The sequence below is a fragment of the Ornithodoros turicata genome, unplaced genomic scaffold, assembly GCF_037126465.1.
Source record: "Ornithodoros turicata isolate Travis unplaced genomic scaffold, ASM3712646v1 ctg00001046.1, whole genome shotgun sequence".
Lineage (NCBI taxonomy): Eukaryota > Metazoa > Arthropoda > Arachnida > Ixodida > Argasidae > Ornithodoros > Ornithodoros turicata.
Window position 1 is genome coordinate 318,801 of NW_026999445.1, and position 14,660 is coordinate 333,460.

At 43.7% G+C, this 14,660-nt stretch overlaps 1 protein-coding gene across 1 annotated transcript in view; it reads right to left on the minus strand.

Annotated features, from left to right (window-relative positions):
• LOC135376141 (glucose dehydrogenase [FAD, quinone]-like) overlaps window positions 1-503 on the minus strand; it is a 110,785-nt gene extending 110,282 nt beyond the window's left edge. The window contains exon 1 of the mRNA XM_064608719.1: window positions 416-503. The gene's annotated coding sequence lies outside the window, so the exon portion shown is untranslated. The remainder of the gene's footprint in view (window positions 1-415) is intronic.
• Window positions 504-14,660: the final 14,157 nt, after the last annotated feature.

The window sequence follows — 14,660 nt, forward strand, 5'->3', positions numbered from 1 at the left end:
TCAGGATAGCATCGACTTGTTGCTGATTGCATAGGCGTTGACTAACAAATTGCAGAAACGTATCAAGTTTTGTTTCAACAGACTGGCCGGTTACAAAGCTGCGCGACGGACAGCATGGAAGGAAAGGAAAAGTACATCTTTCCAAAGATCACCTTCTCAAATAGTTTTAGAAAAGCGAAATAGGAGGGATATAGAGGCTACAGTTAGTAATGTCAATAGCTCATCCTGATTTCAGAATGGGACATCATACGTGCGTAGGAAACTTATTGAACGCCTGTCTATTCTTTCCCACCCACAAAATTTTGGTCCGTGGGTACATCATAAAAAAAGCCGTATTCAAGTGGCCCATCGCCCAAAGAAACGCACATCCAATTGCATGAAAGGAAAATGACATCGTAGTAAACACTGTACTTACGAAGAAAGGATGTACTGCGTGTGTTAGGATGACCCGACAAACCAGCCCAACGCGCGCACTGCTTGGACTTATGAGCAACCTTTCCACAAAGGTACGAGACAATGGCGCATAAATGATAATAAAACGTCCAACACGACAGGCGCAGCATGTGCTTGCATTCCGCCTCAGGAGATAAAGAATCCGAGATACCAGTTTTCTCTCTGGGATCGTAAGTCATGCGTATATCCTCAGTCGATCTGCCTGTTTGCTTGACTGTTCCGAAGCGAATTACCTAAAATAGCTCGAGAGTTGGTCAGCGTACACCTGTTAACGAATAAAATACAAAGCACTGAGGCATCGCATGGAAGGGAGTAATACGCATTCAGCTTTTTTTGTCTGTGGTTCGTATTGTCGTGGAAAGTAGTGGCATAGCAAATTTTTGCTGTTGGTGATGCTGTTGGTGAATGGTGATGCAATAATTATCTCTGTAACCGACAGAAAGACATTATAAAAAGCTGATATGACCCTGAATTCCAAATTATTTGAGGTAAGTCATTCCAAGATGGAATTGTTTTTGGAAGACCTGAAAGGGTATTTAAAAGTATCAGCTTTACCATATATTTGCTTTATTGGCAAAGTATGCCGACCACGTTTACCAAGTGCTCTTTAAAGTGAATGAAGTTCCTTAAACTACTATTAATCAGTCTGTGCAGTATTAAGCAGAAAAATTTGAGTATTGCCTCTAAGTTGCTAATTTCAATAGTTTCTAGTATGCCTGACGGAACATAGCCGTTGAGGATTCTTAGCTCATAGCGATTATAGAAAACCTTACAACAAAGTGCTGTACCTTCTCAATATCTTCTTTAAGGGTTATGGTGTATGGATTCCAGATGACCTTGCCATACATAATGACTGGTAAAACCAAGACCTTATAGGATAGCAAGCGGACTTCGGCTGAAGCGTAACAAAGTGCTCCCCTGAGGTAAAATAGCCTTCTCCTAGATTTTGTTACTACGTATGGAACGGGGGGGGGGGGATATAGGTTTATCGCGAAGAAAAAAAACAAAGAAAAGGGGAAAGGTTAGCCTGGCTCCAGAAGCCGGCTTGCTATTCTCGCGTAAAAAAAAAAAAACGAAAAGAGCGAAAGAAAAGAGGAGCAGTCACAGGCTCAGCGCGAGCCCTGTGTCAGTCAAAAAGCGCACGAGTTCCCTTCCGACGCGCCACTGAAGGGGGCGCGGCAGGGGGCCCAGTACCGTTGCCAGCGAGACCTCCCTCAGCCCCAGGGCAGCTAGCCGCTCGGCCACCCATAAGAGTGGCACGGGGAGCGGCGAACAGGCGACAGTGGAGGAGCAGGGTGGGAAGTGTTGCCCTCGGTAGAGCAGGCTGCACATGTAGGAGTGTCATGCATGCTGATTTGGAAGAGCCGTGTAGGCGTTCGAGCCACGCTTAACCGCAGACGGTGGATAGCAGACACTTCCCTCCTGGTGATGTTTGGGGGAGGAACGTATTGCATTTTTGGGCCGATGGAGTGCAGAAATGTATTGGGCGAGATGGCACGTTCTATGAAATCTTGGACACAGCGAGAGCGCGAGCGACGTATTTGGAGCTAGCAGGCTGACATTGAGAGCGGGATGCTGCGTATGGAACGTGTGAGCTCCATCTCAGATCGCCAGTGAGAATAACACCCAGGTGCTTGCATTCTTTCACCGTTTTAACGGAATTGCCCACAAGAAACTATTCCTTTTGTATAGCTTTTGTTTTGCGTGTGACTGATACGCATACAGTTTTATCAGCGTTCAACGTCATGCCATTCACGGCACCTGGCACAGACTTGATCCAAGCACATTTGAAGGATATCGTTGTCATCCTGAATAAATTTTTCTATACAGTATGCAACCATCCGCAAACAGACAATTAATTCTTCTCAAGTTAATTCTTGTCAGCATATCATTCACATATAAAAGAAACAATAAGTGACCTAAAACCGAGCCTTGTGGTACCCCTGATCAGACATTTTTGCTTGATGATTCGCATCCGTTATGCGCTACAGAAGTGAGTACGACCACAAAGGTAGATCCAAGAAGAAGACCGAGAGACACGGACACAGAAGGGGGCGACACACGTAGGTTCTCTGCGTCCTTCTGTATCCGTGTCTCTCGGTTTCCTTCATGGATCTATACCAGCTAGCCTGCACCCTTTCCCTTGTTTCAAAGGCAGTTACGGAACCAGGAATCTTAGGGTCACGCTCCCAGCTTGAGGATTAGTTTATTGTGAGATACGCGATCAAACGCCCTGGAGAGATCGAGGAACAGCACATCCGTTTGTAAATTGTTGTACTGGCTGATGATAAATCGTGCACTAAATCAGATCGGCCGTGACGTATGAAAATCATTAACGGAAGTACTGTTTAACGGCTGAACAGCTGATTTTGCTAAAAAAATGCTGTGACGTGCTTAGAGATTATATGCTCCAACAATTTACAGCAAGTTGATAACAATGATAACAATGATAGTGGACGATAATTTGAAACCAAAAAGGCACAAAAAAGGCACAGAGTGAACACATGTTAAGCATTAATACTGCCGAATGAATGTAAAGACGAAAATAAAACACAGAAAACTTACATGCCTAACAGGTACTAGTTTGCTACTAATAGAGATAGTAATATGTGCTGTGATGCTACGCCACGACAAACCTGAAAAGTGCACTTCCATGTCACTGGTTGGTATAATACCTCTGTGAGACGGTATGCTAAATGAGAGATGGCAAACGGCCTTTCGAGTTTGAAATAGCCATGATGAATCACCCCCTGTCAAACAAGACGCAAATTAACCCTTGCTGCTGGCTTCTTGCGCCATCATGGTCTTTCTGTTTCATTCTTTACCGCCGTATTAAAGTTTTCATCTGAAAAAACGTGGCCAACAAGGTTATAATCTGGATTCGGACTCGTACTGTCACATTTAGATGTTTTTTTCTTTCACTTGAGCATCGTCAGAAGCGAAGTGGACGAATGCGCTGTTGAGAGTAGCGCGCTATGCATCGTAAAGGCCGCTGGGAAGTTGCGCTGAGCGTAAACGGTAATTACTAAAAAGCATACTTACGCTACCGTCTGACAGTGTTCTTAAATGTCATTTTTCGGAAAGGCGCTGTTGAAAAAAAAAAACAGTAAGATCTAAACTGGAAATCTTACTGGTCAAACTGGAAACGTCAATGGTCAGGCTAGAAATGTCACTGGTTGGACTGGAAATCACAGTGGAAACACTGGATTTCATTTGGAAATACTGGAAATCACCTCACACTGGTCACTGGCTGTAATGGAATATCTCTGGTATAACTGGAAGTGACACTCGGCATACTGTAAACTAGTGTACACTGGCCACTTTTGATACTCCCCTAGTCTAACGAGGCCGGAGGTAGGTGGACTGCGTTAGTTTTCAGTGCAATACCTTTATCCATAACCTTCTGCAAAGTGGTTCCTTACGTTCCTTACGACACCATGGTTGCATGCACTTCGTGATCTTCGTGTTCGTTATTGATGGTACACTCTTGATCTGGTTGCTTTTAGGGCCACGTTGAAAATGCTGTAACATCTAATTTAAAAGTTATACTACTTTACAGACAACGTTACACACCTTCTATATGTCACAGTAGAAGGTACTCGTCGGTAATATAAGTGATAGTCTATTCTCTAATTGTAATCTGATGGGCCTTTCTTAGTTCACGTCGGAAGTACAGCCTGTATTGTATTCCAATCTGCAAGTATTGGTGTCGACATTGCTATCACTTGTGATAGATCAGCCAGTCCTCTTAGTCGGCTGGTACTGCAATCAATGTATACAATTACAACAAAAATTGTATATCCAATATTTATCGTTCGTTGGTGCTCATCATGTGTGCAAATTCCAGATTCACCTTAGGATGACCGCTTCATTCCTGAGAACTTCATATACATAGAGATGTGCAAAATGAACAAAAAGCTGGTAAAAAATTTCACGCGGCATTTCTGGACCCAAAATGAAATTGCGGGCAGAAGAATTACGGACAACCCTGCCAGAGATATGCATTCGACGGGCCCGTCAAGCTACAGGCAACGTCAAGAAGCTGGAGGCCATTTCACAAGACAGATCGCGTTGTTATTTTCTTGCGTTCATTGAACATAAAATAGGAGAACAAGTCAATTCACACCCCTTTTTCTGAGCCCATTCAGCAGTCTGCCTGAAATATTGATTATCTCCGACATTTCTGTTTCAGATGGCATGCACGTCACGTTGCATTGAGAGCCACCACCACTCAACTTCCAAAGAAGCAAGGCTAAAACAAGGCGGATCCTCGTTGATGTTGCCCTGCAAGGCAAACACAGAAAACTGCCACAATAAAGGAAATAAATCTGGCAATAGTGAGTGAATTCGTATGTATTTCTCTGCCTAGCACACTACGCATACCGATCAGGACCAGACTACAATGCTTATGTCTTTCTCTGATTACAACACAATGCATACATCGATAGACCCGATATAGAGTCGATGGACCCATTTGCCGGACGACTGTAGTTGCCAATAACCCCCAGTGAACGGCCATGACCTCTGCCCACCTGGCCTGGCCTCTCCTGTAAAACCAGCGCCCACACTAGACACTCCAGTAAAACCAAAGGCTACACTGGATTGTCCAATAAGATTAGTGCACGCACTGGACAATCCAGTAAGGCCAGTCTCCCCACTGGGCTTGCCAGTAAAACCAGTGCCATACTGGGTCAATTCCACAAACGAATGTGGCCTTGTCGTCTGACAGGGGTTCGGACACGGTTACACACTCTATCATCTTTTCTATGAATTCTCTTTAATAAAAATAAAAATAAAAATAAAATAAAATCAAAACGAAAAATAAGGAAAAAATAATAAAAGTTCTAATAAAACAGCGAAAATAACCAACAAAAGCTCAACCGTAAAATCCTGATGACTCAGCGATGACTCGTCAACCTAGCATAGCAAAAGACAGGTAAAGCGTTCGGCAATAATTGACACCATTACACCACAAATTGCTGTGAAATACGAAAATTAATCAAGGAAACGAACTCAATATCTGCGATGCTCATAGTGGAGTTGTAGGGGGTCTGACTAACCATCAGCCATGCTGTGCATTCTAACGCTGAGCTGGCGGTGAGGAGAAAGTACAGAGACAAACAAATTTCTGCCTTTGTGGCGTTCGTTTTTCTGTTGCGTAATGTTTGTGCACCAATATCCAAAATATCGAGAGGTAACAGACAGCAACCAACACATATTGCCATCTCCGTTGGTCCTAGACTAAAGGGCGCGAGGAACACGACGGCCATGTGCGAATGCAAGTCAAATAAAAGCCGCCGAATGACTCAAATGCTAAAGAACGTTCCAACGAAACTCACACACTCTTAATAAAGCATTTGCCATAAAAAAACTGAAAAACTAAGCCTAATTGAGTTAACAGAGTTTCACTAAATAATAACTAGAGCACGGCAAGCACATCGATTAACAACGTATCATAAAACCAGTAATAATACGCATAATTGTTTACTTGTAGTGGATGCACAGACGGGCAGCCATCCGTGTTCCACGTCATCCAACGGCCAAAAGAGGTTCTCGCGCCAACGTCACAATTTATAGTCACGCCCAGCCCCTCTAGCGTTCAAGCCGTGCACTACAGAATCAAATATTCATATAGCTAATTGAGACTGACTACACGTTGATCAATAATATCACGTTGTTAATAAAGACAAAAAAAGTCTTATTTTTCATAGCTCTCCGTACAGTGTGACGACTCACAGAGCCCACCACTGGAAAGGATGAGGGAAAGGGACAACACTAAAATGGATAATTGTAATGGCGTCTAACGGTAATGCAAGGCAGAGGCGAAGTACGTCCGTACGCTCTATTTTGTGGATATTCAATTATACAGAAATTAACTACGGTAGGATGTAGCAATGCTGCCTTTTTCCTCTATATTCTTGTTGTGTGCCCCAGCTGGAAGTCAACTCCAAAGTCAGTTGGACACCATTATAAGATAACCGCATTTATGTAAGTGGAAATGGTTCTAGAAATGCTGCCTAGCATTCCTGTTACGTGCAAGAGATCGCAATTTGCTGTCGCAATTTGCAACACTAGATCTCGGCTCGATTTTGAGCCTTACATGTTTATTGGGCATGCCATTCTAGCAGACGGACGACCTTGACCGTTCATATATGCTAACCATGTCTGGGCAGTAAACGTTGCTTCTCATAGCTCTAAAGCGTTAATCGACAACTTTTTTTTCTGATATTTCAGTGTATAACCAACTACGTTATCTTCCTGCACAAAGTGTGAAATTTCAATATCAGCGCCTGCCTCTTCGTTGAGGAACATATCCGTTTCACAAGCACACGTTAACAATGATGAGCTGCTTGTAGCTATCCAGATGCACTACTCATGTCTCTTGTCTCGCAGCGGAATCGCTTGGACAGCTTGCTCACACATTTGGTATCATCAGATATCCCGTGAAACCACACGTGCTATCGATCAAAACTGTTGCACCTGATAGCAGACATAAACTCCCAAGCAGCACAATGTACTGAAAGTCGAGTGCTTTCGGGGTGGTCGGATAGGTGGAAGGCCACAACTCTGAAACCATACATTGAAACATACTCTGAGGTCATAGATCGCTGATAAGACCACGGTTCTACGCTCCGGCCTGCCGCCGTTTTAGGGAAGCAATAGGAGAGCTGTGATTGTAGAATTTCGGCATTCCGCCGTGGGGGCGCTGCACAACGCGGACGGGCCAACGGGGATCAAGCGCATATCAGCTGGTTTTCATCACGTGCTGCTCGCATTCAGTACTTTATTTTGAGGTACGCGGAGCCTGCTTGAGCACCACGGTTAAGTCATGTACGACAGAACTGAAGCGTGGCAGCAGTGATCCTCGTTGAGGACGACGCAGAACATGCCGAAAAACCGTTCGATGCCGCTGCGTCTGTCAACAAAGAGGACAAGTTCAGGCTTATCGTAGTACGTAATGGCGTAAAGCCGGACAGTTCGTGATGCACGGCTGCAATATCGCGGAAGGTGAGCGAAAGGGAACGCGCTGAGTGCCAGCACTACGCTCGGTCGTTTTGTTCCTAGCACTTCAAAGACGACGACTTCAGGCCAGGAGGAAAAAGAACTCTCCTGCCTGCAACGGTAAGCCTCTGAATTAATTCCGTTAGCAGGAATTATTGCGCACTTCACTTCGTGTTTAATATCGATCATGCAGATGATGATAAGCAATTCGTAAGATGCAACCATGTCTGCAGCATTCTCGAGTGCCTCTTAAAGGGACTCTGACCAGAAACTGTGGGAGCTCTTTCGTACTTGTAGTCGATAAAGCACCCAACAAGGACTCTCCATGCGAAAATTCACGCATTAAAACCCCCGGTTTCTCTAAACTCGAATTTTAAACATTCGACTTCATCCGAGTGCAGCACGCCTAGCGTCAAACCGAGAAAACATACGTTTATATAGAATATCCACCCCGGCCCACCATCAAGATGACGTCAACACGGGGGCCACTCGCAACACCCACAATTGGCTCAAACGCGTCACGTGGTCACGCAATATCTGTCAATTTCCTTCATGAAATGGCATTTGTACGTTAATATGTTTTTGTTACAGAGCCTCAAAAAGAAAAATATACCCTGCATTTATCACCTGCAACAGTTTCTACGATTTTCTTTTCAATCTGTACACGGCGTTCGATATATGCTTCCGTATCCGGTCAGCTGTAATGGATGCCGTATGCCGAGCTTGCGAACTGCGAACTTGTGTGACTCCCGGTTCTTCCTCTTTGTTCGGGTCATTGGGTTGGTGTTGGAGTTGGTCACCATATTCTGAACGTTTCACCTATCGTTGCGGTGTACTGTTCTTGATCTGCTGCGAAGCGACGAACCGCAACGGCAGTCACTCGCCTCAGCGAACTTCTGTCTGCTGCATCTCAAAGGAGCATGGGGACCTGATGATACCTTCAACTAAAAAAGGCAAATGTGCTCTCGTGTGGTCCTGACGGAAAAGTAGTATCAACAAGGTTAGCACATTTATTTTTCAGTTCCAAGTACGTTCTACGTACTGAAAACCATGTAGGTGCAGTCGATGATTCTCGTAGCTGTAGTGTAACGCGTATGCTTTCTTACATATCCCACAGAACCCTCCACTTTTTCGACCAAGTTATCGTTATGAGATCCTTCTGATGGCTTCTTACTAGGCTATGTTCTCCGAAGCATTGAGATGACGAAGCGTCGTGGTAGCTGCACCTCTGCCTTCGAAAGATGAATCAGTCATTCCACACTGTGCTTACTGGCTTTGTATAGAGTCTGCAAATCCGACAGACTTGGACTGCCTTTTCCAAGAAAGTTTGAAATGTAAGTATGTGTATATTGGTTTCACATATCCACCACATATTGAGCGTGTGTATGATTGTACTTTATATGCTACAGCGTATCAGCGTACATTATTATTCAACACGTAGTGTGGCAAACTCGACATCAGTCACACAAAGCCAACAATTGCCTTTTCTTCAATTGCTTATTTTTATCATATCATGTTTTTGTCTATATCTCAATTTACCAACCAACAAAGTATATTATTTTAGTAAATCGTCTGATATTTAACAAGTCACAGTTTTACCATGGTTTTGGCGCACTATAGCCCGAGTTGCTTATGCGTCATTAAATTGAATCATCGTCATCTTCAACTGCCATTATTCAATTGAAGTGCCAGGTGGATATAATGATATGGCAAGATATATTTTTTGCTGTCATCCTGGAATTGCTCATTTCAGAAGAATAGTCACCGTGAAGTTTGTTTTCGTTTTCAGAAACATTAAGAGGACTAAAACCAAACACTTTTCTTTCAGAGCATCCCTTATGCACCTGCATTTCAATTCCAATCTGTATTACAAGAATGACAGACCACTCAACAGAGATGAACATCTGAGAGTGAAAGAGCTGGAATGAAGATACGTTAATCTGTGTCAAAGGTTCTTAGTATGTGTGCGAGTCGAGGACATAGGTCTCAAGCTTATTCCTGTCTTCAGAAGAGGTGACAACTATGTTCCTTCTATCTATTAACCAGCTCCACTTTTTAGGGTTTCCCTGTAAACTAATGGCGCACATCATGTACTACCACGTTGTCAACCAAGTTGACTCTGTCAATTTCTTTTTTTAAATTCCAGCATGGCTTTAGAAAAGGGTATTCAGGCAAAACTAACGTAGTGGAATTCGTTCACAGCATTTCAAACTGTCTTTGATTTCTGGGTCCACGTAGGTGTAGTATTCTTTTTATTTTGTAAGGGCTTTTGACACTGTGCTCTACGCTCGCGTGTTGGCCAAAGTAGCCTAATTAAATTTGATCCTGCTACCTGGATATGCAGTTTCTCAACTAACCGTAACTGTGGCGACAACTCGTGAGGAGAACCTATCATATCGCCACCATGCAGCATTTGTTATATTACAATCGCTTCACATTTTAATCTTGTCAAAAGCCAGGCCTTTTGGTGATCGGTCTTGTATAATTACGTGCCCCTCCGTTATGTAACACCACACCGGGTTCTTCAACCTATGAGAGATAAATAAATATATTGCCAAGTAAATTGTCTACAAGGCTCGTTATTCCATTTCGCCGCACTACCACAAGCAATTGTCGGAGTAGTGGTCCAGGGTATTAAGCTCGCCACTAATCATCATTCAAATAAAGTTCATAATGTAAAATGCTTTACTCAGAACACTGGCTTAACACAACAATTAAGAATAAAGAGAGTAAACGTTTCACTGCCTATCCAGGTGGCATCATCCCTCCAACAGAGAACAATCAAAAACAACATCAAAGGAGTCAAATCGGTGGTCCACATTCCTTTCATCTAATGTATTTCATATGCTATTTGGAGGGCACTGTGCCCATCAGGCATTTTGACTGTGCATATCAAGTTGAGTGCATAGAATGTGATGCAACCTACATGGCGAGATAGACAAAAGACTTGGGACAAGACTAAAAGAGCCAGATGCCAGGGCTACAAATGCTTAGCTTAACTAAACAGGACCGAATCAGTCTACCACTGCTGTCCTAAGGGACATATATTTTGATGGTGCAGTAACCTTTGCCCATGACTAGCGATGGGGCCCTAGAAAGTTCTTAGAATCCTGCTTTATCAGGCGTGATGCTTCAGCCTGTAATACATACCGTGGCCCCCTATCGGATGTGTAAGATTCCCTCTTAGATAGGCTGATGTGCTCATCTTTGGCCTCTGTTGTACTGATGATGCCACCCGGATAGGCGACAAAACGTTTACGTTCTGTTTTTATTCGTTGTGTTGAGCGGTGTTTGCAGTAAAGGACGCTACATTATGAGGTTGTCACCCGGCTTTTGGAATATATTTTCAAATAAAGTTGTTGTTTTACAAAGCTCAATACATTGCAGAAATCATTCTTGTTGCCTATTGTTTTTGGAGGTGCCATTCTTGCAGTCACATGAAGCACTGAAGGGCCAATTTAAAACGTAAAGGCAGTCTGATTTATGTTCTTGCCGACATGGCACAGCGTATGTACGAGGTAGCTCCATTTCAGAAGCCTGAGAACACTCAACGCAATTAGTGTGCTAGCATCAGATATGGTGTACAGCATTACATATTTGCTTTTGCTAGGGCATCTAAGAATGGTGGATAGAAAGGCAGTTACAACCTGTTTCCACAAAAGACACTCAGATTCATTAGCAATTTCCTCCAAGAGAGCCAAGGCTTTTTCTAGATTACTAGAACATGGGTACCTGGTTATAAATAACAAGAATTCATCTACCAGAGGTCAGTGTTTCACACACCCTGCTTTCCATCAACACTATTAAAAGGTGTGACCCCCAAACCTGCACAAAATTCCTAATTCCTGGAGAGTCTTTACTGGACACTGTTGCTGTCCCTCTCACCAGGTGCTCTCTATGAACCTGATTCACAGTTCTGGATGCACTGCCTGAGCTAACTTCAGCATGCTTTCCCAACACGAATGGTTAACTGCTATGAGGAGTGTTGTACTTACTGAAAGCAACATGAAATGTTGTACCTTGACAGGTAATGTTGATACCCTTCTTAAGACCGTAGAGAGATGTTCCTTGCTCCCTTTATTCCAAATTGTACTATCAGACGCAAGCCCACTTGCCACCAAGCCAATGAGTTGTGCCTCACAGTCAGTGCAATCAAGGGAATCTATCACTGAGGCTCAGAAAAGCTGTTTTCCATCGGGATCTGATCCAGGACTGAGCCGTGAGTAGCTCCGTGAAAGCACCAGGGTTTCTTCGAATTTTAGATGTGCCAGCTTTTGTTTTCCTCCCCCTCCTTCTTTTTATGTAGTAGCTGATTACTTTAGCCTTGTACTGCTTTGGGGATTGAAGATGTGGAGATGATGTAAGAGGTGAAACTAGGCTTTAGGCAAAATGAGGCAAAGTGTGACTATGTACAAATCTTCTGAGAGTGATAATGAAAGGAAAGTTAGGTAGCAAGTGAGCTGGTGGTGACGATCCATGACTTGGAAACCCGAGACGAGGTAGGGACGATAACAGACAAACACAAACACGGATCTTCTGAGAATGTTTATGTATAATGCACACAAAGAGAGGATAGGTGTTACATCTTTTTCCGGTTTTGATATTTATTTATTTATGAATATATCTCAAAGGCCCTCACAGGCATTACATGAGGGGGGACATCAACATGGGTCACTTAACAAATACGGAAGTTACAAGGAACATACATATTTGGAAGACAGACTCTGTTTTTCGTTCGTTCATCAGTCTTGCTCAAGAAATTGTTCACTGTAGCAATGGTACACAATGTCACAAAAGGAGTGCTCATCTATCGTTCCGCAAGACCCATTAAAAGGGACTAGTGTTGTGTTTCAACACAACATATTGAACTCCTGAACCATGCATCATCCTGAGAGCTATAAATCATCCCAAATACAGACGCTGAATTATTTTAAATGCGACAGACGAGCTGTGCGAAGAGGTACCTCCAGTTAGGATCTTGGGTACTTGAAGCCTGTGGCGTTTTCTGTGGGAAAGGCTTGCCAGACCCTCTTCACTGCACAGGCTGGGATGACCATGCTCTTGTTTTTCCCAAGCTTGTGCCATACTCACCTTGCAAACTGGCGATACGCAGTGTATCTGCATCGTCCACACAGATGTACATAAAATATAGTTTAGGCAAATAGGTAACCGGTTACAGTACAGTGTGTGTGCAGTATCATTTCTACATGTACCTGAGAGCAACTGCAGTTTACGTGCCCACATCCTGTACATTACTACACATGCTGTGTTCTTTTAGAAACCAACATTGTTTTACTTTTCACTGAATCGACAATCAAGAACACTCAATACCGCTAAAAACCTACGCTAAAACCTTATGCACAGGGCAATACATAAAAACGTGACTCAGGACACAGCACACTGACAATTACAAACTATTGGTTTTCTCCAGTTCAGAGTTGGGTACTGTACTGTACAGTCTTTTTACGTGCTGCGCCCTGTACTGGAGCTTTTAACGACTTTAATGCAGGACCAAACCAGTTGTGGGCGCCCAAATTTTAACATCGTTCTACAAGGACACATGTGACTTACTTGTGAATATAGTCGCTCATAGGTTCGCGCTGCCCACGAAGTTGAATATGCGACCTTCAGGACAGTCATATTGAAGCATAGAAGTTGGAAATCCTCGTTGGTTGTAATGCACTCATACTGCAGTCATTCGGCAGTGTTTTCGAGCTTCTGGCAGCACAAGCATTCGATCTCCTTCGGCATTATGACACACCAGCCACACCGGCACCATGAACAGCAAGTGCGCGTTAAATATCAGAACACGAAATTTCAGAGAACGTTTACGTGTTCGATCACAGTGTGCGGTAAAAAGCTCATCGCTTACCTGAAGACAGGCGACCCATGCTGTTTGCTCCATCTGTGACCGATGTTCGTAGAGCTCTAACTTCGTCTCGCATTCGCGGCATCGGCGACGTTTCGAAAGCCTACCGAGCTGTTCAGCACGCAGAATTTTCTTCTCGATCGCAGAAATGTCAGAAAGAAGTTCCGGGCTTGAAGTCTCCACATTTCTTCCTTCGACGTCAATATTGAAGATCGCTTTCCGGACGGATGCCGGCGCTCTCACAAACTCACTAACAACAGAACTTCCGGTCCGGGCGCCCAATGAAACGTGGGCCTCGTGCTTTCGTCACGCACACGGAAATTGGAGGATGTCCACTACAAAGAGGCTAGATTTCGTCCCCGATTGCGCGAGTTGAGGAGGAAAAGCGAAGCCGGTTTTCAGCTCGCCGTTTGGCAAACTTTACCGCCGCGCACAGCCAAAATATTTCGCGTGTGGCTTGGAGGCATATTATACCTTCGTAATAGATGCAAACGAAAGATTTGTCGAACTTCTGGTCAGAGTCCCTTTATTATCATTAATATCAATCGAGCGATCATATGAAGCAAACTCAAAACAGTAATTAATTTAGGCAAACACTTTCTGAACAAGCAGGGCGATACATCACAGGAACACGTCTTTTTCATTCAGAACCCACTAGCAATAAAAATAAAAAATAGAGTGAGAGAGGGAAGCTGAGCTCCCGTACACTTTCGCCAAGGTTACGCCCGCAGGGAGTATTGGAATCCTACAATGGTCTTGGTGAAAGTGAAAGGTGAAAGTCATAAACTGACTCCAACAACTCAAGCCGGGAATAGACGCTTTCAGAAAATTCCGGTGTTCTTTGCGAACGCATTGCATCCTGGGCGCTTGCTGAGCGGGAGAACGAAGAATAATCCTTCACGTTTCGCTTTCGCTGACCTTGACACGTGGTGGACAATGGACCGGTAGGGGAGAAATCGGAACAGTTTGGAGGCCACCCGTTTCTTTCGTATTAGTAAACCCCCACAGTCCAAAGCGGCGCTAAGCACTCTCGGATTTTCTGAACTCGTCTATTGAGGGTTCTAGCGCGTTTAAAGCACGCGTTTTTCTTACTCATCACACCTTTTTTGTAAATTGACTTTCATAATTCTCACGCCAGGTGGATATTAATAACATTCTAAACACGATAACATAATAAATTTTTAATAAATAAAATGAGCACCGATATGATTTAATTAAGTGTAGAGGCACACTACAAAACAGAACAGACATTTGCTATACATTGAAGAGATGGACGGATTTTGTACTCGTTACCATAGGTCATGGGAGGACATGATAAAAAGCTGCTTCGAAAAAG